We start from the raw sequence: 6,517 nt of genomic DNA, 5'->3' as shown, positions 1-6,517 counted from the left end.
GTGATATTATTATACATTTCTTGTCATACACATACACTACAAGGCCATCATTCTATGTGTGTGTTTATCTAGACTGTGATGATGCACATTTGTCTGGGAGCACTGATGTATTTGTGTGTTATATTGTTTGAAATTGTGACTGCAGTAACACATTTTTAATAAGATGTGTACAAAGTGATTAATTAAATCACTTAATCAGGTCGGTCTTCTCATTGATGATTCATCTGGTTAAGGTTTGGAAATGAAAATCATACAGAGAAATAATAACCATGGAAAGTTTTCTATAAATTGTGTGATCTAACGCCTGAGACCTGGTTTTCAGCTCTGAAGTGTTGCAAAGTACTTTTACTGCACTCAAGTACTGTATGATTAACTTTGAAGTACTTAACATTTATATGATACTAATATAAAACACATCGTAACTTTTACTCCACTACATTTATTTTACATTAACTTACTAGTTACTTTACAAATACAATTTTACATACAAACCACATAATCAGTGTATAATACACTAATTACTTTTATCTTAAAAACATTGTACTAATTACACACGTATTTTACTAACGAAAGGCTTTGACAAAATTATAAGATACGTTTTATTTCCTCCACTGCTGTTTTGAAGATGTTTTCATTTAGTAATGGGTTGAGGGACAGTGGTTAGAGGTTTATTACACCACTATTAAAGGTTATATTTCCTTAGCAGGGTCCAAAAGCGTGAATATATGAACCAAACAGTGATCTGTGTCCTGAGCAGGTTCTTTATGTACAGTCTATGGCTCAGAGCTGCTGTGGTCCTTGTAGAAACACCTTCACTCACATGTGACCTCCTCTAGCAGCTGTAACACAAATCTAACAACCCCTCACTGACAGGGCGGGCTACATAAACCTGTGTCCCACACAGGGTCCCACGTGTTGTCTGCATCTGTCCTCCTGCAGTGAAGCTCTACAGATGCTTATTAGCTGTACATGAACTATTTTAGAAACAAGCTAACCCGTCAACACTCTGATAACAAAGTCTACCATAGAAAAAAAGACTTTGTGAAAGATATGTAACACTGCTGCCACCTGCTGCTAGCTTCTGCTGCTAGCTTCTACTGCTTGCTGCTAGCTTATCTTAACCTCTGCCCCCTACTGCTGACGTCTACTAACTTCTGCCCCCTACTGCTAACTTCTACTACTTGCTGCTAATTTCTGCCACCTACTGCTAACTTATCCTAATATCTGCCCCCTATTGGTAACTTCTACTACTTGCTGCTAATTTCTGCCCCCTATTGGTAACTTCTACTACTTGCTGCTAATTTCTGCCACCTACTGCTAACTTCTCCTAATTTCTGCCCCCTATTGGTAACTTCTACTACTTGCTGCTAATTTCTGCCACCTACTGCTCACTTCTCCTAATTTCTGCCCCCTATTGGTAACTTCTACTACTTGCTGCTAATTTCTGCCACCTACTGCTAACTTCTCCTAATTTCTGCCCCCTATTGGTAACTTCTACTACTTGCTGCTAATTTCTGCCACCTACTGCTAACTTCTACTACCTGTTGCTAACTGCTGCTAGCTTATCGTAACTTCTGCCACCTGGGGCTAACTCCTGCTAATTTATGCCACCTGCTGCTAACTTCTACTACTTTCTGCTAGCTTCTTCTTCCTGTTGCTAACGTCTGCCACCTGTGGCTAACTTCTGCTAATTTATGCCACCAGCTGCTAACTGCTGCTAGCTTCTCTTATCTTCTGCTACCTGCTGCTAACTTCTGCTAACTTCTCCTAGCTGTTAGCATGCACCTGCTCAGTTCAGTTACTCTTTACGTGGATTATTGGATTCAACAAACACTTGGAATAGCTGCCCTCGACAACTTGTGATACTTTTTCCAAAGGATTTACTGTCAACTCAGATACCAGGGAACTCTTCTTCATCAAGGTAAGTGATTGCTACTCATGCTAACTTGGCTTGTTTTGTTTGTGTTTGTCTGCTGGGTCTTATTTGCTGTCATCCTTTTTGTTGACGGTGATCTGCTGTCATGTTGTTTGCTTTGGTTGGATGGTGCTGACATTATCCTGTAATTCCCATGCTGCCTTTCCAGTGGCCCATCCACACACTATTCCTCTGTAATATTGCCTTAATGGGACACTTTAGAGAAATATTTAAACTGGAAGCCATTCTGTGTTGATGTGATTGTCTGATTTACTGTTTGCTTTTTTTTTCTTAACGTCATATTTGAATCGGATGCTTATTTCTCTGCAGTTTAATGCTGCTGCGTCGCCTGCATTCATACTCAACTTAAACTATAGATCAGTTCACTGCTGTTTTTCTCTGCTCATCAGTCCATAACATTTCATAAGAGGTTTGCATCTACAATCAATGTTACTCATATTAATAATAATTGAGTATCTGTCGCAATGATTTGACCTGTGACTGACAAATCAGGTGTAAAACTGTGTTTATATATAGATCCAGCTCAATCCACTAAATACTAAGCATACTGAAGACTCCCCACATGGCATCTGGTGCTGCATTGTAGAAGTATTGGTAGTAGTAGTAGTAGTAGTACATGTAAGCAGACCTTTGGCCTCATTGCTAATGCCTCTTTATTATTGGCATTCTTGCATGTTTTCATTCCAGCTCTGTAACAATGCCTGGTGTGTTGAGGTTGGTGTATGCTAGCAGGGTTGAATAAAAGAATATGGAGAATTCAAAACTATATCAAAAGGCCATAGCTAAAGAGAAACTGACTAATGGTATCTGTGTTGAGGTGTTGCCTTCTTTGGAATGATTCAGCTTCTGACTATGCTATTAGCGTACCTTAACAAAAATGGCACGCAGTAGAACGCATAGCTCTGCCAAGACCAAACAGTCTTTCACACGTCTGTCCATATGAACGATATCTTTTAGCAGCAGAGCGGATTGTGAAATCGCTCTGTAAAATAAATAGGTCCGTAAGCAAGAAAAAATGTAATGAAATTATAATTGTAATAATTGTACACTGTTTTGCCCATCTGGTACATTTCCTCGTAATGCTGGTCATATATCAAAGCCTTACAAACTCCCCTCTGATCCTCCCCTTGTTGTTGCAGGAACCCACACACACACACACACACGCACACACAAATTGAAAAGATGATAAAATTCAGTCCCCATCGTAGCTGATCTGACAATAAATCACGTCTGTTTAATGAAGAGAGGGATAAATGACAATGCCAGCAATTAATTAGAAAATGTATCTTCAGTCTGCCTAACTGGTTTGTGTGTGTGTATAGAGTGTTCATGCATGTCCTTTTGTCATATACCTGTCCTGACAGAAGTTATGTGATACTAAAACACAGGACAGGAGGGTCTGTCTGTCTGTCTGTAATGATGTACCAAGTCTTATTTAGACATCCAAGCCATGATAATGCACTGACTGCATTTACCTTGTAATGAAACACAAGTATTGCCTCTGTACAATAATCCTAATCATACTCCTAATCTTTTATACCACACCTTGCTGCTGCTACTAATGTAGCGAATAACAATAAATTCCTAACAGGTGCAACAAAGTTAACTTAATATTTGGGGAAATGTCAATCAAGACCTGTCTACCAATATTTAAATCTGATGTGTTGGACTAGCACAGGTGATCAGAGGGATTTAAATATAGAATATGTAACTTAATTTCAACATCGCTGACTGTGACAATTAAGAGATAATTGTTATTGCTGAAAATGTAATGCTGCCTGCAAGTACTAGGGATACCAGACCAAGTACGCCTGTTGCAGTAAAACTTTTTAATCTTCTTCCATAAAAAGATTCAGGTAGTCTGTTCCTCCTGCTGCCAAAAACAATGTAATAATCGCTTTTCCCTTTATGAATGTAACTCTGGTGACTTCCTGTTGAGAGTTTGATTGGACAAGAGCATATCACCCAATCAAACAGGAGACTGTGGCCATACAATTAAACTAATTTTTTCAGTAGGTGTAAGGTGTAAATAAAAATAATTGATGATGGCTGAATTCCATGTTTGAGATTCCTGGTTTTTGTTCATGCTGACTCACTGTCACATTGTCATGGCCTTGACCCTTGAATAGAATAGTCATCAATGAAAAAAGTAAAAAATGTCTGCAGTGAAAAAGGCCTCTTGGAAACTTTGGCTTTTACTTTTAATGTATTGGGGTTGGGTCACTGCAATGTATTACTTCAATTATAAATTTCACTTTCTTCAAGAAAAAGAAACACTATCTTTGAGCTCCTAAAGCAAAACAGACTTTTTATTGTTTGTCTCTTTGTATCCAGGCTATCGGCTGCATTAATGACACTCAGATGATACTCAGGAGGACAAGGAAATCTTTCCATCCTCAAATAATCGTCTAGAAAGTGCCCCTGATCTCCAATCCAGGAAACTGTGTCCCAGCAGGTGTCTGTATCTGTGTTAATGAAGTCAGTGAGATTGTGTCTGAAAGAGTCGGTTATACCTCTTCCACACACAGATTTTATTATTTTTACCAGAATACCTTCAGCAAACAAACACTTCCTCCACTCCTGCAGCAAACCTGCAGCAGGCAGCCAATAATGAATGAAACCTGGGTTTTTTTTCACCTGGTCTAACTCAATGGAATCCCTCCTCGCTTCAGGAGCGAGGAGGGATTCAAGCAACAATACTGCCAATGCAGCATAATTCTTTGTCCTGCTTTTAACACGGTATGAGCTATTCTCATGCTGTATATCATAAACTCGCTGCTGGCAGTTTTAGGGACTCATATATAGATATACAGTGTGTGTGTACATATGGAGGAAGAATGTTGCCTTGTACATTGTCGTATTTTTAGTGGGATCTGCTGTTTGTTTTCTTCAGCTGTGCTTACCAGTGGTTCACTTGTAAACACAATCTGTATTGGTCACAGCAGTGTACTTTTCTAAGTAAACTTAAAATACAGAAAAATGTGAATACAAAACCATGTTTCATTATGGCTACAGCTGCTGAAATGTGTGATTAAAAATACAGTATATACATACACATAGATACATAATTATTTTTATAGACATCAGCCATACAGAGACAAATGCCAGTGGGCTGTTGCATCAGTACAACCCCCCGGCATTTTTATCAAATGAACTCTTAAAGCTTTTGTCTTCAGTTCTGAAACATGCTTAACCAAGATGTATTTTTCTGTTAAACCTCAAAACTATCATAGCAGCTTTTCTTGGCTTATTTTTCTGCACCATCTAACCTTGCAGCCTCTCCGATGTGAAAGGTCTCTCCATTTGTAGATATGGGCAAGCACTGGTTTGCTCTTTTGATTTTGTTTTTCAAGCTGTGGGAGAAAACATTCAAGGATGAAAGGCCTCACTATCTCCACTGGATCAGTGGATCTGCCCAGGGCCTCGCAACAACAGCCACTCTACCCGAGCGCTGCCACCGCTGCCTCCTGTTTTGCGGCATGTCCTATTTACTTATTTATTCGTCCCTTCCTCCACCCACGACTCACTTCTTATCTCACCCATTAAAATTAATCCTCATCTAAAAATATCTGCTCTTGCTCGTCAGAGAGGATGTAATCTAGGAGGAGATGGTCTCTCTCTCTCTCTCAATCTCCCTCACTCTGCCTCTTAACTGACAAGTGCTGAAGTGTCTGCGTGTCGAGAAAGTGCTCTCACTTCAACTTCTGAAGTAGAAAACTGACAAACACAACCTGTGTTTGTAAAACGGAGATCTTAATCACACACCGCCGTGCTTGGCTGCCTACTGAGGCCTGATTGGGATTGCATGTCTGCCTTAGTGTTTGCTGTTTTAGAGGAGGACTGCGTGGGTTTGTTGACACAGTCTCTAACAGCTGAAGCCATACGAATGTTGTAATTTAGCTCTATGGGCCTATTTTATTGGTAGCCTGAGTTGAAATGACTAAAAGCAGGCAAGGACAACATATTATTGAATAAAGAAAGCTCAGAATAGACATCTGAAAAGGGACATTGTGTTCGAAGTGTTGGAAAATGAAAGGGGAGAATGCGAATGGCATGGGAAAAAAAAGAGACGGCGACAATACAAACAGAATCTTGACATATTCTACAAGCATTTATCCTAATTGGTAAATTGTTTGGCAGCGATTTGCTGCTGTGAGTCACTCTCGGCTTTAAAGTTTTGTACCGATAATATAACGCACCGAGCCAGTCCAATCTCAACAAAGCCGTTTAGGTTCTATAATAACTATCCCTCTTTGTGTGCATGTGTTTGTGTGTGTGTGTGTGTGTGTGTGTGTGACCTTGTGATTATGCCCCAGTGTGATGCTTTGGCCCGGCTGATTACCTGTCAGCGGGTTTCGTGCATTTGAAACACACACACACAAATCACCTCCCAGCAACAGACAATACCCACTGGGCAGGTCACCATGCTGCTGCAGGAAGCATATTGCTGTTTAAAGGGAGCAGACGTGCACGCACACACATAAATGGACCCATGCGGGGCCTGGAACATAGATTGTCTATTAAGTAGTATATTAGGAGAACTCAGGGGTCCGACATCCAGACAGTTTGTGTGCCATTAGT

This window comes from Hippoglossus hippoglossus, chromosome 5, assembly GCF_009819705.1.
Source record: "Hippoglossus hippoglossus isolate fHipHip1 chromosome 5, fHipHip1.pri, whole genome shotgun sequence".
NCBI classification, from domain to species: domain Eukaryota; kingdom Metazoa; phylum Chordata; class Actinopteri; order Pleuronectiformes; family Pleuronectidae; genus Hippoglossus; species Hippoglossus hippoglossus.
Note: the sequence above shows the minus strand (reverse complement) of the source record.